The sequence below is a fragment of the Octodon degus genome, unplaced genomic scaffold (genome assembly GCF_000260255.1).
Source record: "Octodon degus isolate 3935 unplaced genomic scaffold, OctDeg1.0 scaffold00121, whole genome shotgun sequence".
Taxonomy (NCBI): Eukaryota; Metazoa; Chordata; class Mammalia; order Rodentia; family Octodontidae; genus Octodon; species Octodon degus.
In genome coordinates this window covers 3,022,853-3,034,776 of record NW_004524697.1, presented here as the reverse complement: position 1 = coordinate 3,034,776, position 11,924 = coordinate 3,022,853, and positions in this window count along the sequence as shown.

Below are 11,924 nucleotides of genomic sequence, written 5' to 3'. Positions count from 1 at the left end.
TATATATATATATCCATTCTTCCCAATAGAACAGGCCTTGATTCCATTTCTTTAGAACTGTGCTGGTCCCAGAAGGGCTCCAGAATACAGAACCGACCCTGCACACATGCATGTCCCCTCTTCCTAGCGCTTCCCTGGATTATCAGAGCCACAGTCACCAGGCTGAGAATCGTGACGCTAGAGAAGAGCAAAATGACTGTGTAGACCTCAGATGTTCTTTTTATAAAGAAGGAAGAACTTGCTTTTTTTGGTCCTACATTTTAGTTTTTCTTTAACATCATGTTGTTTTTCAAATTTCAGCCTTTGTTACGTGCTTTGGAGTTTCAAGGATTAAATTATCAAGTGGACACTCTGGGCCTGATTATCACAGATCAGCTACATTCCAAAAAGACTGCCCAGACAGTGGAAGGACAGATCCGATTCCCTCCTCACCCCAAAGGGCCAGGAGAATCCACAGTCAGCACCCTTTTGTGTATGGAGGCAAAGGCTATTTCCATTGCCCGGTCCTTCCGCCTGTGACATTTCCCATTAAGAGAAAGTCCAGACATCAAACATAAGTAGAAGAGAGAGCTAAAAACTATTGGATAAATAAAGTGAGCCCTGAATAATGGAAGTTGTTGATGTTACTGTAATTGGCCCTTGCAAACTTTATAGAACAGAGAGGATTCCTAAAAGATCTTAAGAAAAGATAACTGGAGGGTAACATATATTACATTAACTGTCATATTCTGACCTGAAAAAGAGAAAGAGAGTTAAAGGAGGTAACTAAATTAGGAGCATGTAAAACAAATGTGTTTATTGTTATCTATTATTTATGGCCCTCTAGATATCTGGTAGTTCATTTGACTATACTTCTGCCTAAACCAATTTAAATTAATTTAGCTAGCAAATTGAATAATGTTATATCAACTGTTTTTCTGGAATCAAGATATATTGCACATATTCCACTCTCTTAATCTATTAACCATATTTCCAATGTTGACGGATAATTGCCTCTAAGTGCATCCTTGCCCTCTCTGCTTTTAGGCCTGGTTGATAGAACCATTACTAGAAGTGCCATGGTCTCTGAATCATTTGGAGAAAGCAATTTGGCTTAACTCTCTCTCCCATCAGTAATATCAATACAATCTGAGGACTGGGAAGGCTATTAGCTTTCTCTAATGGTCTTTGCTTCCCTTAAATAATGACCAAAGAAGGGTTCATCGTACAAGAGGAAAACAAACTTCACCTTTCAACTCGGTAATGTTTTCTCCCCTGCAGCTCATAAGGCATCTAATCCTGCAGGAAAATAACACTCTGTAAAGGTCTGTGTGCTGTATCAATGAAAGCAGAGAATTCTGCATGATCAGAATTATAACATAAAAATAAGTTTATGGCTGGAATGAATATTTCTGCTTTCATTTAGACTTTCCTTGAGTATTTGTTCTAAGGCATATCGGAATGCTATAAAGATGCAGTGCTGCTGAAGGGCTGGCTTCGTAGACCTGTGTTACAAACAACAGTTTTTAAAAAGTTGCCTTAATACATGAGATTCCACATATCTTTCACCAGTATGACAAACCCAGAATTATGAACTATACTTCCTATTTCTTTCCAGGCATCTTACCTAATATTATGACTTAAAAAATCTTAGCTTGTGTATGCCTCTATTCAAGTCCCCAAAACCTTCCTTTTAATTTTAATCACTGGTTGTTTATGCCTTTAATGCTCAGCGTTAGAGTTTTTTACTGGTTGCTTCTAATTTTGATGTTGGTTTTTTGAGCTAGAATATGAAAATTACATTGTAAATTTATAAACTTGGCTTGGAGTCTTCTTTTTTATTTTATTGGTATATGTTTGGGGTATATAACAATTATGTTTGGGGACATATAGAGATGTAGATGTAGATGCAAATAGTTTGCACTGTGTGTAGTATTTTGATATTTTTAAAACCCATTTCCCCTTCCTCTTTTCTGATTCTTTTCTCCATCTATAAAAATCTGTCTCCCTGTTTTCTCCCATCTCTCCTTCATATTACTTTTTTCTTTATTTATACATTGTGTTTCTCACATAAGAGAAAGTATGTGATAATTAATCTTCCATGCCTGATTTATTTCACTGAATATTATGGTCTCCAGACACAGTCATTTCCCTGCAGATGACTTGAATTTATTCCTCTTTATAGCCGAGAAAACTTCTATTGTGATTGCATACTACTTTTTGTAGTATGTAATCTTCTTCACTTTTTAAAATTGCGTTTCTGAAAACTAGCCTGATTGAAATTATTGGTATCTATAGTAGCAGAATTGAAGATTATCCTTTGGCCCTGTTGGACATACACTGGAAAGGATTTTCCTGGTGTGATTATGGACCCCTTGGACTCAAACACTATTTTGTGTCCCTTCTATGATCAGCAGATTTAAAGATGGATGTAGCATTTGTGACATTCTAAATGTGTGTGGGGAGAAAGGGGTGACATTGCCTGTTTCAGGTCATAGGAAAAAAAATAATGTATCCTAAAAATTGCAAGTCTTACCAGATAAAAAATAAAAAGATCCACAAACCTCAGGGCTTAAATAAATATTACACAGGTTATCTCTAATTGAAGATATCTCAAACTTCTAATTGTAAGGGGAAAAGAAAATAAACAAAAATAACGTTTCTGTTTATTACAAGTTATTAGGTGAGACCATTGATTTGTGCTATCTTCTGTTTCACATTAGATTGATATACTGTACATTGATATGTGTATGTGCTCCATATAATACTAGAAATACATCTGTCTGTATCTGGACACAAATAAAAATGATATCATGTATGGAAAAGAACTTTATTCTTTATAAGGTACTTAAAATATTAGGTTTACTATAGGTAGATTTAGTAGGTCTAAGAAGTGGCTCCTGCTGCACTGTCACACTGAATTGTCCAGTTGAAAGTACATTATCTGACTCTTCACAGACAGTTTGAAGTAACGGTTTGATCACCGTATCATCTCCTAGCCCAAATCCTTCCATAAATGGGAAACTTTAAATCATAAAATATTTATCAGAGCAACTGACATGACTGTTTCAAATGGTCTCTAGTTTTCAGATCGACGTGTTAGGCAGTATTTCAAAAGACATAAATATGAGTAATGGCTTTATCCGAGCTCTTCTCTTAGGTTGGGCAATTCTCTCTAAGCCCATGTAGACACACACACTTACACCCATGAGTTAGTGAAGGCTAAAATCAGATATAGGCTGTGTGCAGTGGCCAACTTTGTATCTTGCCAAAATAGTTGTTTTAGGAAGCAGAGATATTTGGATTAACTTCTCCAAAGGGTATTTGAATCACATTGTAAATTTTTTGAAACATATAAAACATAAATAAATTTAACTGGGTGCTCTTTCAGCAGAAATATTGCGCCTTTTCTCTTTGCGTTATGTTATCACAGGATTTCAGGACAGTACTAAATCTGAAATGGGTATCTAATGAATATTTTGATGGAAGAGTTGGCTAAATATACTCCAAAAGCAGAATTCTGTGTCTGAATTGGAAGTGTTAAGCTACCAGGAGTGACAGTATGGAATATATGCTTATAGTATATAGCACATTGGTTCATAAAGAACTTAATAAAAATAAGGTCAAACTTTACAACAGCCATCCAACTGCAGGTGGCCTGAACAAAATGGAACAATGAAAAAGTGTCTTCTCCTTTCCCAAGAAAAATAAGTTATAAAGTAATATCCTTCTATCCAGGTCATCTTAGTTTTATTTCAGGGTCACTACTATTGCTGGACCAGGCAGTGTGTGATAATGTTGCAGGAGTAAAGCAACAAGACACTTTTTTCAAGTAGATGCTATGAGCTTGGAATGTTCCAAATATTGACCATGGTATTAATTCAGTAAATGCTCAAGGTAGACCCAAGTCAGTGACTTTTATGCAGTAACTCTTGTACATAGTATTTTGATAAGGACTCTTGAAAAGTTTCACTCTACTGATTTATTTTTTGGTGGGGAGGACAGATTTCTATATTTAAAAAAAAAACAAAACACAAAAAACCTAGAGAACAAAACAATTGTCTGACCTAGTAATAAAATACTTGCTTTGGAAGAGTAAACAAATTAGAATGAGTGGGCACATTTATATATGGATTTGTAAGGGAGGAGTCTTGGGTAGTGAGCGGAATTTGGATAGTAGAAAGGATAGAGGGCATGGCTTATACAAACAAATGCACATGCTCTAGTGTGCATAATTTTGAGAGTAAATATCTCAGTGTGATAGGAACAAATATTCTGGAGTCAGATTCTCTGGGTTCAAAGCCTGCCTCTGTGATATCTAAGGTAGCTTTATCTCAATTTTTCCTCTGTAAAATCATAGTTAAAAATCATACTTTTTAAAAAATGTATTTGGTATAGAGTGTACAGGCTCTCACTCTGTAGATTGGACTTGTAGTGATCCTCCTGTTTTCAGCTGGGGATTAAACCCTGGTCCCTTCTCTCTGCCTAAGCAGGCACTTTAGTCCACTGAGCTATCTGGCATGGCACTTACTGTTGCTATGAAGCTTCAATAAGTTAAGATATATAAATCCCATATACATCTATATATATGTGTATATTTATATATAGTAAATATGTGGAAGTTACTTACAAGTGTGCCTAGGACAGATAAATAAGTAATATGTAACTTCTTATTTATTTATGGAGCAAGTACTTGTAGGATCAATATGAACTCAGTTTAACCAGGAGCCAGACTTTGAAGAGTAATGGGACTCAAAGACCAGATTCTTAGATTTCATCCTGGCACTTTAAATAAATGGCATTGTCTGAGTAGAATGCTGGTGTCTGCCTCCCAGGCCATAACTCTGCTACATCATATTATATTTTTATGGTTGCAGGTTATGCATCTTTACATTGGGAAAATATAAACTTCATATGATTTTTATTCAGATTAAATGAATTAATAGGGCTGGGAGATAGCTCAGTGGCATAAACACCAGCCTGGCAAGTGCAAGTTCCCAAGTTCAATCCCCAGTACTGCATACCATGCTGGCCCAGGAACTGGACATGGTGGTGCATGTCTGCAACCACAGCACTAGCAAGACTGAGACAGGTGGGTCACTACAAGTCAAACCTACATAACAAGAGCCTCTATATAAAAATTAAATTTAAGAAATGAATTAATATAAATCAATTCCTGGCAGGTTGTTAGCATGCAGTCAATGCTCAGAAATTAAATGCTTAAAACATTAGCAATTTAGGTTAATTGTGTAGGATAGCTTTCGGTGCATAACAAACTACTCCTACTCATTTTACAGGTTGGAAATAAGGGTTGTGCTCTATAGAACATTTCCTATCTGGGCCAGCAAAGCTGAACTCATTGGGGCTCTCTGATGGCTCTGCAGTCAAATGGTAAACTGGGGAGGGATGTTGGGGTTCATGCTTCACGAATGACTTCTACTGAGGACCCCTGTGATGACTGGAATCTCTCTCCATGTGGGCTTGCTCATCCTATCACCACTCTAGTCCAGGCTTGATGACAAAGCAGAGTGTGTTCCAAGCAGTCAAAATCTCTGTTTGTCTCTCTTTGGCAATTACTGTATCAGTCAAACAAATCATAGCAAGTCTATGCTGCAGCTCACAGTGACAGTGAAATACTCAGAGTCGTAAACCTCTAATCCTAGTTTTTTAAGTAATCCTCTCCTGTTGCTATTTCCATCTTCTGCCACCATGAACTGCTGCCCTCTGCCATGTGCTGCTCTGCTTTGGATTCAACCAGTTACAGACAAAAACCTCCACACGCTGTCATCTTAGATAAACTTTCCTCTTTCACTATTGATGGTTGGTACTTTGTCTCAAAAAAATAACTAAGACACTCACCCTTGAAATAATATCTACTTTTCTCTGATGAAGGAAACCCCTCAGTGGAAAACTTACACAAATTCTGATGGAGAAGCACTTAAGAAATAGCAATATTATTATCCAAGTTAATGAAATTCCTACCAGGCCCAGTGAAGACTGAACCAGACTTTCCAGGAGAGTAAGGTAGATAAATCGGAAGATGGCTATTCTAGAATAAGGGCCTGAGATGAACACAAGCAGCATGACTTAGCTCATAGTAATTAAATGGACCACTGAGGGGCAGTGTATGGAATAACTTGTGTAGGACAGAGTTGTGTGGAAGGGTGGCTAGGAAATACTTCATGATACAGAAAGAAAGTGAATAGTATTAACTATTATGATTACAAATTCCAAAGCTGTTTTTTGGTAAGGTGTGCATCTTTGATTCAGCAGCTTTCTTTACCTTTCAAAATACTAAATAATTTTTTTAGAACTCAAGAGTATGATGGAAAGGCCAGCCAAATAGCTCAGTGGATTAAAGCACCTGCAAGCATGCACAGGGGCCAGGGGGTTTGATCCCCAGGCCTGCCGTGCCGGCCCTGCCCCCCAGGGCACGCTGAGACAGCAATTGAGAGTGGGCCTGGTGGCGGCCCGCCTGGAATCCCAGCTCTTGGGAGGCTGTAAATAGGTGGATCACTACGAGTCTGATCTAGTAGTGAGATCTGAACACCCTGTAGACCCTTCCCTAAAATACAATGACAATTAAAAAAGAGAGTAGGATGGAATCACTTCAGAGATACAAGCAAATCTTTAAATGGGATAAATATTTCAGAATTGATAAAGCAGTTAACATGGATCCATGCTGTTGGGTGCTGAGCAAGTTTCTGTCCAAAGAGAGAAACAAATCTGAACTCAGATCCCTTTAAATGAAAGCACATGACTGCAGCTTCTTCACATGCAGGAAGGGAGAGAAAATACTGATGGAGACAGTGCACTGTACGGCCTTCTACACTGCATTATTCATAGCATGCAAATGTAAATTGAGTGTTCAGTGACTTATGCATTTACAGAGCATCAAATTGGCCTGAAAGAACCTAGTATAACATTACATTAAAAGGATCATAATAGTAAAAATTCAAAAGCACTTCATCCACCCATTAAAAGAATACTTTCAGTATTAAATTTAATAAGACTAATAATAGATTTAACTAAAACTAGCACAAGAAAAGGTTCAGTGTCAGCAGCACGACTGGCAATTCATGGCTCATGTAATGTATTCTGTCCTCATATATGAAATTAATCATATTATTTGTTTAGAAATTGAAACTCTGTGTGATCTTACACAATCCTGTAAGAGAAAATATTTTCCTCCTAAGTGCTGGAATAAGATTTGTGCGTTCGACGTTTTTTTAGCCGTCACACAACTCTCTAGCACAGTCTTAGTGAATTTTCCTGCCTCCCTTTTAATTGAAGTGTGGGATTTTCTCTGTGAAGTTTCAGCAGAAAGCATTTGTCTTTCACTGTTCTTAGCTTGTACATCTGTGAGAAAGCCGAAGAAGACGTGGAAGCTATTTTTAGGAGCTTTTCCTACATTTTTATTGCTTTGAAATGAAAGAGATCTTTGGATTTTTTTTTTCTTTTTTGAGGAGGAGATGATAAATAGTAGGGAGTGTGAAGTTTAAAAGAACATATATCTTGGCTATAAATTCCATAACACAGACACAACCTCCTTCATTTAGATCTCTTAATTTTTTCTCCCTGCGATGTACAGTCCATTTAGGATTATTCAAATATTTAGGGTGTATTTACATATCAGAATCACATTTTTCACTGGTGAGAAAAAGTAGCAATTTTTCAGTCTGTAAAGAGAATAAAATAAAAGAGAAAGCGCCCTCCAATTTTAAAAAAAATTCACTTGCATTCCAAGAGAGCACAGAAAATGCAAGTACATCCATCCTGATGACATTTTGTAATTAAAAAAAAATTGTAAGGAAAAACTTTACCAGCCTCTAGAAAAATAATTGAAGAGGGAAGAGGAAAGAAGGAAGGAGAAGTTTTTTGTTTTTTTTTTTAAAGCAGAAATTAGCTACAAAGAAACAAGAATCAAGAATCAGATTTTATCAAGCAGATGTTTAAAGAAAATAGAGCAATTTGCATGTTTATTCAGAGTTCCAAGGAAACAATTTAAATGTAAAATTTTAAAATTATATGTAATATGTTTATACATATGTAATTTTATTTTTGAAGAGGTATGCTTATGTGGCTAAAAATCAAAATAATAAACTTATACAAAAAGAAGTCTTCTCTGTCTCCACCCTTTTCCCTATGGGTAGGCAGTTTTGTTAGTATTCACAATTTTCTGATAATTCTAAATAAATATGTAAGGAAATAAATATGAATATATATTATAGTTCTTTCACTAACTATAGCTTATAATCAATATTATACTATAAATTTATTTCAACTTTACAATATTGTTGAAGACCACACCATTTCAGTCCCAAAAGATCTTTGCCATTTATTTTCTAACAGTTCCTACTTGGTGTGGCATGGATATATCAGAATACTTGTGGCTAGTAGTCTATTTATTGGATATTGAGCAATTTCCAATTTTATACTTTATGAACAACCTCAAAATTAAAAATATTGTGTATACATTATTTGTTAAATGTCCATATATGTTGAGCATTATTTTCCATTAGTGGGATTACTAGGAAAGATTAAATGCATTGAGATAAAAAATACCAAATTTTATTAATTCAGAGTTGTTCCATTTTGGAAGGCCTGAAACACTGGCTAATGCTACTGGTTTCCCTACACTATTACCAGAAGAATTATATCAACCTTGGAATTTTTAATGAAATAAGTAAAAAAATGCTATCTCATTTTAGGTTAAATTTGCATTTCTCACATTGTGCCTGCGTTACTTCTGTTACTTTTGTGGGTCAGTTATGAATTCATTGGTAAATAATCCTAATTGTGTTTCTCAGAGTTCTTTCTTGGTCTATTTTGTCTTGACTTTTTCTTCTTTTGTAGTATTGGGGACTGAACCCATATTCTTCACGGAGCTGTATCTCCCAGCTATTTACATTTTTATTTTTATGCAGTGTCTTGCTATGTTGCTCATGCTGGGTTTGAATTCAAAGTCATTCTGTCTTAGCTTCCCAGAGTACTGGAAGGCAAGAATGAGACACCATACATAGCTTAAACTTCAAAAGCTATTTGCATATTCATTGTTGATGGTCTGCATTACAATCTCTCTCCATCACCACCATTTTTTCGTTTGTGCTCCAAGTTTGCTTTTAGTACATTTTACACACAGGAGTCCTTGATTTGTGTGTACTCAAAATTATCTTTCTCATCAATAATTATTTCTGCATCTTTTAATATATTTTTAAAAGCCTCCTCCATTACAAAGATATGCAATGATTCAATAATGCTTCTTGTAGGAATTGTATGCTTTAATATTTTAAGTGTTAACATTTGATCCATTTAGAATCTATATTCACATAAGATTTTAAAGTTAATTTTTCCATATGACCAGCTAATTACTCTACCATCAGAAATCACACATTCACATTTTGAATGAACAGAATTAATAGAAAACCTAGTATAACTGATTATTGCAACTTCAGACTTGGTAAGGCTTTTTCAAACTACAATAGAAGTCTGATAACTATGAAAAGTTGAGACATAATTTTGACCCCATTAAAGTAAAAATTTCATCTTAACTCATTTCATGATTTGCTATACATTAAATTCTTGTCTATATGTTGTTTGTTATGGACTATGTTATATTTCATATTTTTGCACAAGTATCACATTGCATTACCTTTTGAGGTTCATGAATATTGAGCATTTGAATCATTAATTGGTTGGTGGTCCGGTGTCTGTCCTCTGTCCTGTTACTCTGCACTGCTCATTGCTAGGGGCACAATTCTGTACCTAGGCCTATAATGACCTATGTGTCTGGTCTGTTACAGCCACTTACCTAGCTTTGACTTAGCGAGGGTTCCGAGCACAATTCTGTTGTCCTAATGAGAGAAAACATTGCAGGCTTTGGGAAGCAGCCCCAGTAACTCATCCCCATACCAGTTTGATCTCAACCTTAGCAGTCTGTTTGACCTATACAAATAATCATCTGGGAGAGGAAGCACTCTTTCCATTCCTTCATTCTTTCCCGTGGCATAAAACTTGTACTATAACTTCTGTCTAAGAGTCCTAAAATCAGATCTTGGATGCTCTGTCCTATAACTAAATGCCATGACCATTTACCAAGATGTTATCCCTAGGATTGACAGGAATATGTACCCGTAAAGATCAGCTGTGTAAGTTTTGCATGCTTAGCATAGCAGGCTCTTAAATGGGTTCTTTTCTATTTTGGTTTTGGCTGCAGTCTCCAAGATCTAAGAATTATAGGGGCCAAGAATAACACATCCTAAATCACAATGCCAGGCAATATAAAACATACTTGCAAATAAATATGGATCTACACTTTTTCTGCCAGATTTTCTCTATTATTCAATTTTGAATAATAAAATAATTTTAATGCCAAAAATTCTGGATACAGTGAAGTGTTTCTTTTGATAAGGGGTCAGTATTTTAAGCTTCCAAGGAGAAAGCCAAGTGATTGAGAGGGCTTCAAGACAGTCATTCTGGTATCAACTGGTGTGAGGTTTGTAACAGGAGAAATACACTGGCTCAACCGGGCAGCATCAAAGATGGGACTGCACTGCAAGTCACTGCTTTCAAGCTGCAGTGGAACAAACACGTTTATAGACCAGATGTAGAGTCTATGGCAATAAAATAGCCTAAGGATGTCTTGAAAATTCTTACACCTGTGATATTTTTGGAAAATCAGTGTGAACTTATAAATGGATGGGTCACAGGAACCCAAGTGGCAAAATGGAATCTCTTAAAGAGAAAAAACGATAGTCATTAGGTGGCCCATAGTAAGAGGTTACCAGGGAGGATAGGTAGAGGCAATTTGTTCTAGATGTTCTTTAACCAGAAAGGTAGCACATTCTATCCTATCATTAAAGACCCAATCACATTTGTACAAAGAGAAGTGGGTGAAAATGAAGAGAAATTAAGCAGATCTTCACTCCCCATTTTGGTGTTCCTAGATTGTGTTAGAACTGGATGCTGGAAAAGAGAAAGTTAGTGGGTAAGTGTTTGGAATTTTATATTGGCCTGAACTGAAACCATCTTTCTATTTGTAAACAATATGAAGAAGTTAAGAAATCCAACCTAAGAGTCATGTCAAGTGTGGGGAAAAAAAAATTGTGATTTTGATTTGAAAAAGCACTGGAAGAAAAATAAATAAAATTGTTTTCTTGTTAGCCTTTCCAGATCCAATGTGTTTGATAAGTTAGTAACAAATACACAAGTCTTTGATGTCTCTACATCCCAGAAAAACTGGAATAATCTCATCAGGATTTAATGACAATCCACCAGCATTTTCTTCAAAATAACACATTGTTCTTGTCAGTTAAGAACTTTTGTATTCTACACTGTTGTCCATTAAATGTTAATGAAACATTTTTTATGAATGTTTCCTAAGGGTAGTGTCTCACAAGTTGAAAAACACTAATTCAAGGTCAATGAATTTATGTTGAAATCGGGTAACTTCAAAGACATGATAATCCCCTGTAGCACAGAGTGTTGTAGTTACTTTCTTATCACTGCAACACAATTCCTGACACCCACAAATTCAAGGAAGAAAGGTGCATTTGCTGCCAGTTTATGGAGATTTTAGTTTAAAGTTGGCTGGCTGAAAAAAAAAGGAACAAAAGAGAGTTTCTTCGGGTGTGGCAGACAGGAAGCTGAAAGGATCAAGGGAGGAAGAGGATGAAACCTTTCAAGCCATGTCCCCAGAGACCCACCCCTGAGCATCATATTTAGCTATGAACTCATCCAGTCTAATACAAGGACAAGTGTCACACTTCCATGATCCAATTACCTTCCCCAAAACACATGAGGCTTTGGGAAAACATCCAGACATAAATTGTAGCACATACCAGTGGTAAACCTGGAATGGAAAACTTACGATTCTCTCTCCAACAGAGATCCTATATATTTATTTACTTATATCTCAGTAGAAATAAAAGATGAGTTCATTAAAT